The sequence below is a fragment of the Ovis aries genome, chromosome 4, assembly GCF_016772045.2.
Source record: "Ovis aries strain OAR_USU_Benz2616 breed Rambouillet chromosome 4, ARS-UI_Ramb_v3.0, whole genome shotgun sequence".
Lineage (NCBI taxonomy): Eukaryota > Metazoa > Chordata > Mammalia > Artiodactyla > Bovidae > Ovis > Ovis aries.
The window spans coordinates 74,696,922-74,709,915 of NC_056057.1; the positions used below are offsets into that span (position 1 = coordinate 74,696,922).

At 35.6% G+C, this 12,994-nt stretch overlaps 1 protein-coding gene and 1 non-coding gene across 2 annotated transcripts in view; both read left to right on the forward strand.

Moving 5' to 3' along the window:
• Nucleotides 1–12,994, forward strand: part of ZNF804B (zinc finger protein 804B) — a 583,084-nt gene that overhangs the window by 221,446 nt on the left and 348,644 nt on the right. The window lies entirely within an intron of this gene.
• TRNAC-ACA (transfer RNA cysteine (anticodon ACA)) lies at nucleotides 8,700–8,772 on the forward strand. The gene has a single exon. It is a non-coding gene; the product is annotated as a tRNA-Cys (tRNA).

Below are 12,994 nucleotides of genomic sequence, written 5' to 3' on the forward strand. Positions count from 1 at the left end.
TGCTAGTTATATTTGAAACCTTATATTAGTTATAATGGTCAAATTAGATTATGTGCATGAAATATTTTGAGCTATATGATGAGAGAGAAATGTTAGTAATGTAGTTTATAGATCCAATATGCTCCATAAATACTTTTTGGATTGACAGTGCATTTAGGGATGCAGAAAAATTTCTGTAGAAACTTAAAAGCCTTGAGAGAAAAGGAAAGCAAGCTATGTTTTACTGCTTTGATTTTATTCTAGCTATTATTACATAAAATATGTATTTATTATTACATAAAATACCTTGGAAAAAAATAGCAAGCAATTAGGAAAATGTTGCTCTTGTGAGGTTCAGTGTAATCTTTTAAATGTCATCCAACCAATGTACATAGTGCCTAAGGAATGTTTGCACTCTGCAGGAATTTTTGCAGGTTATTTTCAATAAGAAATATGTGAAGAACTCCAATATGACAAAAAGATTTCAGTGGGTCTGAAGTGCCTAACACCACCTATAGGAAGGATGATGTTTCTTTCCTGCGTTAGTGTTCAGTCTTTGCTTCCTTCCTCTGGCTTCTTGCAAATATTTTTGAATAGAAATCTGCAGAGACAACTTAGTTATACACTCATCATATTTCTTTATTTAGTATTATGTTGGAGCCTTTGGTCAATGATCATGATAATTTTGATTTGAACAGGAAAATGACTTTGAATCCTACCCATTACAAACTGATTCAAAGGACAATAGATTTTGTAAGCACACACATAGATACACGATCTATACGTGAATATTAATACATATTATATATAGTGTCTACTATTATCTTTCATCATCAATTCTGTCATGATATATTTAATGTCTTTTATGATAGTCTCTTTGAGAATGATTGAAAAATTTAAAATACACTTCTGTGACAAATTACTTTTGCATTCAAAGAATTCAGGATACCTTTTCTATTACAAAAGGTTTCTTAGGAAATATAGAACTATATATACCTGGACACAAGAGATTGGCATTTGAAGATAGGCTAAATGACCATCAAGCACTTATCAACTGAGCTAGCGCAAACATTTTTAAAAAATACCAATTAATGCAAATGTAGGCAAATCCTTCACATTTTAACATATTTCTGAATATCTTCTAAAAGGACAAGTTAAAATAAAAAAAATAAAAACAAGCGAATCTTCAAGTTTGAACTATATAAACACTAAAAAAAAAAAAATGTGGATTCCTTAGCCAAGGGTAAATTTCTCTTTATTTATATCTGTACCCAGCTGGCCGTGGGTGGTATCTCATTCCTGGAAATTCTATCTTGAAAAGCAAATGCTTCGGGGAATATTCATTTAGCCATGAACAGTGGTGTCTCCAGCTCTGAAATGTCATTTTGAGAAGTCCCTGACGCAAGAGAGAGAAATGCGGCTGTGCTTTGGCAGACTCTGTAATGCTCAGTTCTCAAATTAATGGGTTTTGTCAGGTACTGATGGCTTTGTTGACCATGCTGTACACTGTGATGTGCCTGATGTGACTGGGCTTATGCCATATCTGTACTGATGGGATTACTGTCATTAGTATCATTAATATGCATATATTCTCCTTGATCTCTGGATCTGTTTGGAATTTTCAGAGGAGCTGATTGTTGGTAAGGCTTCAAACTGATGAACATGCTTGTTTTAATTTTTAAAGCAAGAGCAATGTATTATTAACAGGTTTGGGAGTGAGTTGGACATTAAAATGATGTGGTTTAGAACAAAATGCATTTGTTTTTGTATGTGCACTTTTGGTTTGTGATATTATCTCATTTGTTACTATCTCTGCTTATGTTTTAGTACTTTGATGTCACCGATTATATTATAATGGAATGTCCAGGCTTTTATGAATCAATTAATAAACCAGGTTAAAGAAGGAAAAAGCCTTCCTCTATTGATTGATTTTTGAATATCTTTTATTCTTATTTACTAAAAGTAAAATATTGTCATATTAGGCAACTTGAAAAGCAGTGGAGTAAGAAAGCCCAAACAAAACGATGTATAACCCTTATTCCCACAGATATTTTTTAATATTCTGTATCTGCTTATCTTTCCCAGCTTAGGGAACTCTGTGAAAACAAAGTTGGGTCTCTAAGTATGAGGCCTTGAACTCTCTCCTAGGTTGGTGTTGAACCATGTCCTCACACACTGATTCAATAAAAGATTGGAGATGATATCTCTGAGCACAGGCAATGAGAGGTATCCTGTTAAACTATGAAATAAGTTGTGTTGGTACATTGTGCCTGGATCTCAGTTCTTGGAGCTGTCCTCTTGCTTGTGCATGCTTCTGATACCCCTGGCAACAGATGTCTCCTGGTCCCTTGGCCCCCTATTCCAAGCCTTCCCACTACCACATGTGAACTCTATTGGTGTCAGGATTGAGTCACATGTCCAATCTCCCAGGTTTAGAACTTCTTCCCTGATTGTCCCTCATTCTTCTCTTGGACCTTAGATGACTTATAAAGCACTACTTGGTTTGGCTCTGGGCTTCCACTCCAAACTGATCTGCTATCATCTTCCCTTTTGTTCAATGAGAACCAGTTTTATGTTATTCTGTTTTTGTTTGTTTCCCCTTATAACACATCAAGATCATTTCCTACTCAGGGCTCTGTACTATGTTAACACATCTGGAGTGTTCATACCCTTGGTCTTTACTGGTTGCTAGCCTGGATGTAACCTCTCAGTCTTCCTTGACTGCCTTGTCCAAGTAACTCTTTAGTAAGAAAACCTTTCCTTTTCTTGATTCCATTTTTATTTTTTTAATTGAAGAATAGTTGATTTACAATGTTGTGTTAGTTTCAGGTATTCAGTGAATCATATATATATATATATATATATATGTATATATATATATATATATATTCTTTTTCAGATTCTTTTCTATTATAGGTGATTACAAGATACTGAATATAGTTACCAGTGCTATACAGTAGGTCCTTATTGTTCATTTATTTTCTGTATAGTAGTGTGTATCTGTTAATTTCAAACTCCTAATTTATTCCTCCCTATCCCATCTCCTCTAAAAGTAGAGTTACTATATGAACCAGCATATCCACTGCTAGGCATATATCCAGAAAACGTGAAATCCTAATTCTAAAGGATATATGCACCCCAATGTCCGTGTGTGTGTGTGTGTGTGTGTGTGTGTGTGTATGTGTTAGCCGCTTAGTTGTGTCTGACTCTTTGAGACCCCATGGACTGTAGCCTGCCAGGCTCCTCTGTCCATGGGATTCTCCAGGCAAGAATACTAGAGAGGGTTGCCAGTTCCTTCTCCACCAGTGTTCATAGAGCACTATTTTCAATAGCCAGGAAATAGAAGAAACCTAAATGTTCATCAACAGATGAGTGGATAAAGAACATATAGTACACATATACAGCGGAATATTAGTCATGGAAAAGAATGAAATAATTCCATTTGCAATAACATGGATGGACCTTAGAGATTATCATATTAAGTGAAGACAGAGAAATACAAATATTATATCACTTACATGTGGAATCTAAAAAATGATACAAATAAACTTATTTACAAAAGAGAAATTGACTCACAGACATGGAAAACAAACTTATGGATTTCATTTTTTAATAGCATACTTTGTCTAAAATTGCTTGTGTGTTAATGAATTTATTGTCTATCTTGATTCTTGCCCACTGCCCTCTGCTTATTCTTACACTATAATTTACGTTCCATGTAAATAGGAGTTTGTTTCATTCACCTCTATGTTTCCCTTGTTTATATTAGTCTTGCAATTCATGGGGTTGCAAAGAGCTGGACATGACTGAGGGACTGAACTGAACTGAACTGAGTACAGAGAAAGTATCTGAATGATACTTTCAGAAAGTATCAGAAGTGCTAAATGGATGCTGGTTATTAGAGCTTGGTTATCCCATAGGATGAGTGTGATTACTGAATAAGTTCCAGATCATGGAATCCTGAGAGTCTTTTTACACTCTTTTGGGACAATGGAGGGTTCATCTGCAAAAACAAAAAGGCTCTCTACTTTCCCCAGAGAAAATGAGAAATAATTTTCATTCCTTTCTAATATAAATATGTGAATACTATAGTATAGCTTTAATGACTTATTATATTTTATCATATGGATATAACACATTTTAAATCACCAATCCCTTAGTTTTGGTCACCTGGTTTTATTCCTTCTATCTTTCTGTATTGTCAGTGTCTTCTCCATGGATATCTTTGTACATATGTCTTCTGTACACTTTTTATAATTTCCTTCAGCTACATTGCTTGAAATCAAATTGCTGTATTAAAATGGATTCCCCTCTTTGAATACTTCCCATGCTATTATACGATAATCTATCTCTTAACATACTAATATTTGAGACACATAAAAAAATAGATCTTTTCAGAAAAGTTTAGAATTCTTGAATCCACTTATGAACTTTCTAGTTTTAATTTCAATTTAACTGCATTATTAAAGTGAATAAAGATTGATTTTTTTTTCCCAGAAGAAGAGCCAGAGAAAGTAATTTGTCTGTCTCACTCTATAGCCAGTGCAACCAAAGTAGGAATGTGACTGGCTTCAATTTGTCACTATTTTTTGCTCTTATTTACTACATTACTCTTTAAATACATGAAGTTCAGAAGAAACTAGGCTCAAGATATACCAAAAAAGAAATAGTATCCATATTGCTCACAGTGTTAATAAATAGAATCCTTTAAGCCTACTTACAGAGATGTGACTCTTTTCTCAAAAGTTAAACTTTATGTTTTCTCTCGAAAGGATGGCAATTCCTTGATATAAGACTGTAAGAATGCTTTCCAATGCAAGAGGGTTTTTTTCCCCCAACATGGCATGAGCAAAGGAATGCAATGTACTTGCTGCCCTGTGAAAAACACCAATTATATTATGTTCCAAAAATGTCTCAATTAAAAAGAAAGGAAGGCATAATATTTGTCATTTGTGGTCATATTCTTAACATACAACTTCCCTGGTGGCTCAGACGGTAAAGCATCTGCCTACAATGTGGGAGACCCGGGTTTGATCCCTGGGTTGGGAAGATCCCCCAGAGAAGGAAATGGCAACCCACTCCAGCACTCTTCCCTGGAAAAATCCCATGGACAGAGGATCCTGGTAGGCTACAGTCTGTGGGGTCGCAAAGAGTCAGACACAACTGAGCGACTTCACTTTCACTTTTTCACTTTATCTTAACATACAGTCCAGCAATCACACTCAGGTATTTACACAATTGACTTGAAAACTCCTGTCTACACAGAAACCTACACAAATATTAATAGCAGTTTTATTTATAATTGTCAAAACATGGAAACAAAACAAGACATCCTTAAAGAGATGAATGGATAAACAAATTGTGTTCCGTGCATACAATGAAATACCACTTAGTGATATAAAGAAATGCTCTATCAAGCCACCAAAAGGCCTGGAGGAACTCTAAGTGCATATTACTCCAGTAAAAGAAGCCTATGTGAAAAGGCTGTCTACTGTATAATACAAACTATATAACATTCTGAGGCAAACCTATAGAGACAGTAGGAATACGGCGTTCCACAACCACAGACGGTGGTTGCCAGGGACATAGAGGGAGAGAGATAAGAATGAATAGAGATTTTTAGTTCTTTTTAGTTCAGTGAAACTATATTATAGATACTATAATATATGACATTATATATTTGGGAAAATGCACAGAACTGTACAACATAAAGATCGAGCCTTAATATGAACTGTGAACTTCAGTTATAATAAGTGATTGACACTGACTTGTTAATTGTCACAAATGTACCACTAAAGCAATATGTTCATAAAAGGGGAAACTGTATGCTGGGAAATAGTGATATATGGAAACATTTAGTGCTACCTTCTCTATTTTTCTGTAAATCTAAACTGTTCTAAAAATGATGTCATAAATTTTAAGAAAGAATGAAAAGTGGCTTTTTCCTCCTATGTTTATCTCCATTATGGTCTAGTGACTGGTTATACCTAATCTTTTTTTTTTTTTTTTGATAGAACCATTTAATCTATTTGATACTACAAACCCACTGACATAGGCTTTTTAAATTAGGTGATTGTACCAGACCACCTGACCTGCCTCTTGAGAAACCTATATGCAGGTCAGGAAGCAACAGTTAGAACTGGACATGGGACAACAGACTGATTCCAAATAGGAAAAGGAGTATGTCAAGGCTGTATATAGTCACGCTGCTTATTTAACTAATATGCAGAGTACATCATGAGAAACACTGGGCTGGAGGAAGCACAAGCTGGAATCAAGATTGCCAGGAGAAATATCAATACTTCAGATATGCAGATGGCACCACCCTTATGGCAGAAAGTGAAGACGAACTAAAGAGCCTCTTGATGACAGTGAAAGAGGAGAGTGAAAAAGTTGGCTTAAAGCTCAACATTCAGAAAACTAAGATCATGGCATCCAGTCCCATCACTCCATGGCAAATAGATGGGGAAACAGTGGAAACAGTGGCTGCCTTTATTTTTGGGTTCCAAAATCACTGCAGATGGTGACCGGAGCCATGAAATTAAAAGACACTGCTTGGAAGGAAAGTTATGACCAACCTAGACAGCATATTCAAAGGGAGAGACATTACTTTGCCAACAAAGATCTGTCTAGTCAAAGCTATGGTTTTTCCAGCAGTCATGTATGGATGTGAGAGTTGGATCATAAAGAAAGCTGAGCGCCGAAGAATTGATGCTTTTGAATTGTGGTGTTGGAGAATACTCTTGAGAGTCCCTTGGACAGCAAGGAGATCCAACCAATCCATCCTAAAGCAGATCAGTCCTGGGTGTTCATTGAAAGAGCTGATGTTGAAGCTTAAACTCCAGTACTTTGGCCACCTGATGTAAAGAGCTGACTCACTGGGGAAGACCTTGATGCTGGGAAAGATTGAGGGCAGGAGGAGAAGGGGATGACAGAGGATGAGATGGTTGGATGGCATCACCAACTCAATGCATGGGTTTAGATACACTCTGGGAGTTGTGATGGATAGGGAGGCCTGGCGTGCTGCAGCTCATGGGGTCAGAAAGAGCTGGACATGACTGAGCCATTGAACTGAAATGAACTGTATCAACCAATCATTTTCCTCATTGTCAGGCTCTCTCCTGGTCTTCTGGAGCCCTGTTAAAGCTTCAGACTGATTTTCTGAATCATTATCTTTTTCTTGCTTGTTTGGACTTATATTTCTGTGCCACAGGTGTATTAGATATAGTTTCATCTGAAAAATGTCAGAGAAAATGTTGAGTATGTAAAACTTTTCATTTTAGGTTGCTAAGTAGTCAGTATTATATATCTGATGTTAAAGGGAAAAAAATAATAGCAATATCTATAAGTCTTCTAGATCTCTTTCAAACCAGTTAAAAAATGTCACTGATCTTGATGTTATCCTGCCTGAGAAGTTAAGTAAGTAATATAACAATAACAGTTTTCTTGACACTCTAATTCCATATTATGAAAAATTTAGGTCCATATCTTAAAGCAAATGAAGTGATAATATGTTAATTTTTAGAGAAATGCTTGCCATCTCAACATTTAATTTTCTAAACTAAATTAATTTGACAGCAGAATAACTGGTTCTCAAATGGGCTCTCTTTTACTTGGATTTAGGTTTGTAATGTGATGGACACAAAAGAGAAGGAAAACCATTAAATATAGTAATTGCACTTTCCTCTGTAATTCATTACAAACACATTCATAAAAAATTGATGCTACCCTATAATTATCATCATAATAATTCCAGTATGTCATTCTATCATGTTATTCCATTCTATGGAAATCATATTTGTAGGACTCCACGCCGTTCAGTGTTTCTTTTGTATTATCTGTCGCACCTGCTTTTCTCTTGTCATGAAAGTTCAGTTTAGATACAGTAAACTATGTACCCTGTCTTATTCATGCTGCATTAATTAGAGCAGTATTTTTCTTCCTTAGAGGATGAATAGTGCCTAAAGATGATAGTTCTGTGATTACATGTTGATAACTAAATTCCTGAAGAATGCCTTGAATTGTAAGTGCATGAAAGCTCAATAGTAGGACTTTGAACCTGTCACCTTGTCTTTTCTCCGCTCTGACTCAGCACCAATGTTGTATATTTATGGAAGGAAGACCATTTGAAGTAGCAAGCTTTTGGTTCATTTGATGTTTTATGTTTTCTCTCCTTTCAGTTAGATTTGTATTTGTCCAGAAGACCTATTTTTGTGATATAATAAGAGTACACATTCAAAGCATTTGCTTTGAGTTATCCTAAACCTTGTTTCTTCCAATTTAATAATTAAGAAACGTTTGACTAACAACCATGATATCATAATTTGCTAATAGAACAATAGATTTTGAGAAAAAAAACCCTATTATTTTGAACTAAAATTTTTTTCTAACAACATTGATAGAGAAATTCAACTCTAAGCTACAATTTCATTGAGTTATTTAATTGTTTTCTTCTTGTCCAGATCTCTAAATTTTTGAAATTCTTTTAAAGGAATTTCTCTAAGCAGAGAACTATACCTGAAATGAAATTATAATTGATAATTTACTTTTAAAGTATTGAGATAGTCTCTTCATTCATAGAAATATATATGAGTGTGTGCATATATGTACACATATATGTGTGTGTATATAAATATATGTATGTATATGTATATATATATATATAAAGAGAGAGAGAGCTTACATTTTTTAGTTATAGATTTGTTTAATTTATTCCATCTTCCCTGGTGGCTCAGACGGTAAAAGCGTCTGCCTACAATGCAGGAGACCCAGGTTCAATCCCTGGGTTGGGAAGATCCCCTGGAGAAGGAAATGGCAACCCACTCCAGTACTCTTGCCTGGAAAATCCCATGGACGGAGAAGCGTGGTAGGCTACAACCTATTGGGTTGCAAAGAGTCAGACATGACTGAGTGACTTCACTTTCTTTTCTTTCTTTATTTAATTTGGAGTGGAACAACAGCTGACAATATTTTCTTAAAGGCAGATTATGTTCCAAAACAGTGAACAATGACATCAGATCATAGCAGCGTAGATATCTTAGCCACGAAAGGAAGACATCAATTCAAAGGCAAGAACTATGAATATTTATCATGGACAACACTTGCTAAACATTTGAAACCCGCTAGATCCAGAATTTCACTTGGAAATTCAATTGATGATGACAGTTGGTAATTTGCTTTCATATATTGTTATTTCTCTTGTATGATTATTTTATTTTGTAAATTTAATGGACCTAAGCACATAAAATATAACCAAAAGTTTTGTCACCCTTGAAATTATTCATAAAATGAATATTCCCTTATACATATGACAAAACGTACATTTAAGTGATAATTCCAATACTCATATGTTTTATTCAAAGACCAAAACCTTCACATATCTTATTTATGTAACTGTTTTTTTTTTGTTGTTTCTGTTGCATGCAAGAGAAAATAATTCAGTATGAGATACACAGAGCCACCCACAGATGTCACCATGAAATATTACTGGCTTCGTAGCATTTGCTCTGTTCCATCCACTCTAGTCATTGTAAAGTATATGTAACTTAAAATGACTGGCCACCGTGTGGCTTACCATATCTCTCACCATAATATTGTTGACTTTGAAGTTAGACATACTGTATGGCTTTCAACTCACCTCTAAAGATTTTCAGATTTAATGCCAAGTCCAACAGTCACCTTTTGTGTTTCAGATGCAGGTTCTCATGATGTAGGGTGGTTGTGTTATTCATGATCTTTCCTTGTTCAAGACAAGTGCAGATTAATGATGGTGTTGGGAAGAATTCTGCCCCCATTCTGTTCTGTATTAATCTAAAAAATGAAGGCACATACATGTTTTCTCTTTCACATTATGTTTCCACAGAGGAATGATTTTAAACCTTATCCCCAAAAGTAGACTCGTGATTCCTAGAGACACAGTATCCTCTCAGGGCTTACTTCATCTATGCCTACAAAATAAAGCAAAAAATTGTCATTCTCTTTTGTACTGAGAATTACTCATCTGCTTGATGTGTTGAGCTTTGTTCACTGTTTCACACATTCTATCACTCTCCTCGAGGTTGGCTGCTTCCTGATTTCTCATTTTCATACCAGGATCCTTCTCTGTGAAGTGTTTGTCTTCAATTCCAGTAGGATTCTTAGGTTTTTCTCGTCATCTAGTATATAGTGTTTCACGTATCATCACTGTTTATGGCAAGTTTACCCTTTCAAGTATGATTTGAGATGAAGACAACTCAACTTTGTTATATTACCTTATTAATACATTTTATGCATCAGGTGAGCTCTTGCTTTAACAAATATGTGGGTTTAGATTGTTTGCAGCAATGTTTTGTTAATGATAAAAAGTAGGAGCTTTGTGAAAATATACTGAGTTGAAAAGCTACCCTCACAAGGTATTGTGTATGCCTGAGTCAGTGTCATCATCTTTAGATAAAGTGTAGTTGATTTTCAACAATAAAAAGTTATTAAAACAAGAAAAAAAAAAACCTCCAGCATTTAATAGGCTGTTAGTTTTCTATTTGGATAAAGCAAAGAAAAATTTTATACTTCTTTTCCTTCTGAATTCACCAGTGATTTTGTCATTTAAAAGTAGACTTAGATGATTAAGATATACTCAGTATAGTAACTCTGAATAGATAATACCTGTGGAGAGTGTTAGTTTATGAAATATATTTTAGACATTTAAGAACTGAGTGCAAGTCCACCCCCATGCCCATACTATCACATGTGTACTAAGGCACAAATAATGAGAAAAGGCTCAATTCTGCTCCAAAGAACCTTGACTTGAAATTTCACTTGTCCTTTAGAGTGCAAAGGAAAGTTTCCTAAATGGAGAATAATTATGTTTCAATATTTATAAATGTATTAAAATGCTGTTAGGATGGTTAGTGTCTTATGATTTAAAATGGACAATGTATGCCTTCTTTGGTTGCGTGGGACCATCCTTTACTGATTTTTAAGGTGGTTGGTTGCTGACCTTCTACAATTATGTCTCGTAAGTAGAGTGATTTATGAAGGTTCACATGCTAGATGAAAGCTGACTTTTGTTCTGACTGCATCTTTGGTGCAGTCTCCTTTTCTACATGACTATTCTGTTTTGAAGTTTTCAACAGCATGGAGCCCTGAGTGCAGCATTGACCTCTTTATAGCTTTTAAAATGAAAAATAAAACAGAAGAAAAAAATCAAGCACTGGCTTATAAAGTAGACCCTGAAATGAAAATCTTCAAGAGCTCTAGTATTTAGTTTATTTCATATCTTCTCACAGAATTTGCCTTCATGAGCATGAAGTATAAAATAATGTAAGATCTCAGTGGTTCATAATTAATGTCAGGGAACTATGATTTGGTATGATACAAACTGTGTCACCAAAAGAGAAAGGTAAATAAAAATGATAATTGCTCAGCAATTTACACCAGAGGATGCAAGGGAAAGGCATCTTAAATTAATGGTCCTAAAGCCCTTGATGCTGCCCTGGCACATTTCATCAATCTTTTCTAAGCTGTATCTCCTGTGAAAAGGGGACCTCACAGGCACTTAGGGAATATCAAACAGTAAATTTTTCAAAAGAAGGCAGCTTTTACATTTTACTTTTGAATTTTCTCTATAGTCTATAAGCTTTTAGTGCGGAATTTGATTAAAACACACTCTGCTGCCTGGAAAAGCTTTTCCTTGTAAAAACTGTCTAGTTTTATGGTCAAAATGGTATCCAACTGCAATATCTTTAATTGCATTGAAGAAACTTGTAGTTACAATTCATTGTCCTGAGATTTTTATAGACCTGAAATGCATTGTCTCTGTACCCACTTTCACAAGGACCAGAAAGTTGCTTTTGTAGAATTTGTATAGAGCGTTTTTTGTACTGACAAATTGTGGTCTTTTCTTTAATAGCACCTGTAAGTGCTCTTCTGTCCACTCAGTATACTATCTAATACTTCAATTTATGTAGCAAGCAGATGGCTAGAAGAGGATATGGAGCTGTATCAAAATAACTAGAAAATCACTAGTCAGGTACCTGGAAAGGAAGAGTAATGCATGCTGTGATCTGATTTGAACTGTCTCCTCACTGAACTCAATATTGCTACTTTTTAGGTCACTTTTTTTAAAGACTCAGAAGGAATAGTGTATAGGAGAATGGCCAGGCATCTACACTTAAGAGGAAGCATAGTTCATGACTGCTCTGTTTGACAAATTATGTCTACATCTTGAGCTATTTATGAAAAATATATATAATATTTTTAAAATTATTTCATTTATGTGCAATTAATGAAAATGGCTCTATGACATTATTTTCAGAGAAGAGTGTTATGAATTATATATATAACACATGTATAGTAACATATATAATATATATAATTTCATATATACTTACACATATATTAATACATACCACAGTTCAGTTCAGTTTAGTCACTCAGTCGTGTCTGACTCTTTGCGACCCCATGAGTTGCAGCACACCAGGCCTCCCTGTCCATCACCACTCCCGGAGTTCACTCAAACTCATGTCCATCGAGTCAGTGATGCCATCCAGGCATCTCATCCTCTGTTGTCCTCTTCTCCTCCTGCCCCCAATCCCTCCCAGCATCAGGGTCTTTTCCAGTGAGTCAACTCTTCACATGAAGTGGCCAAAGTATTGGAGTTTCAGCTTGAGCATCAGTCCTTCCAAGGAATACTCAGGACTGATCTCCTTTAGAATGGACTGGTTGGATCTCCTTGCAGTCCAAGGGACTCTCAAGAGTCTTCTCCAACACCACAGTTCTAAAGCATCAATTCTTTGGAGCTCAGCTTTCTTCACAGTCCAACTCTCACATCCATACATGACCACTGGAAAAACCATAGCCTTGACTGCTGCTGCTACTGCTAAGTCGCTTCAGTCGTGTCCGACTCTGTGCGACCCCATAGATGGCAGCCCACCAGGCTCCCCCGTCCCTGGGATTCTCCGGGCAAGAACACTGGAGTGGGTTGCCATTTCCTTCTCCAACGCGTGAAAGTGAAAAGTGAAAGTGAAGTCGCCCAGTC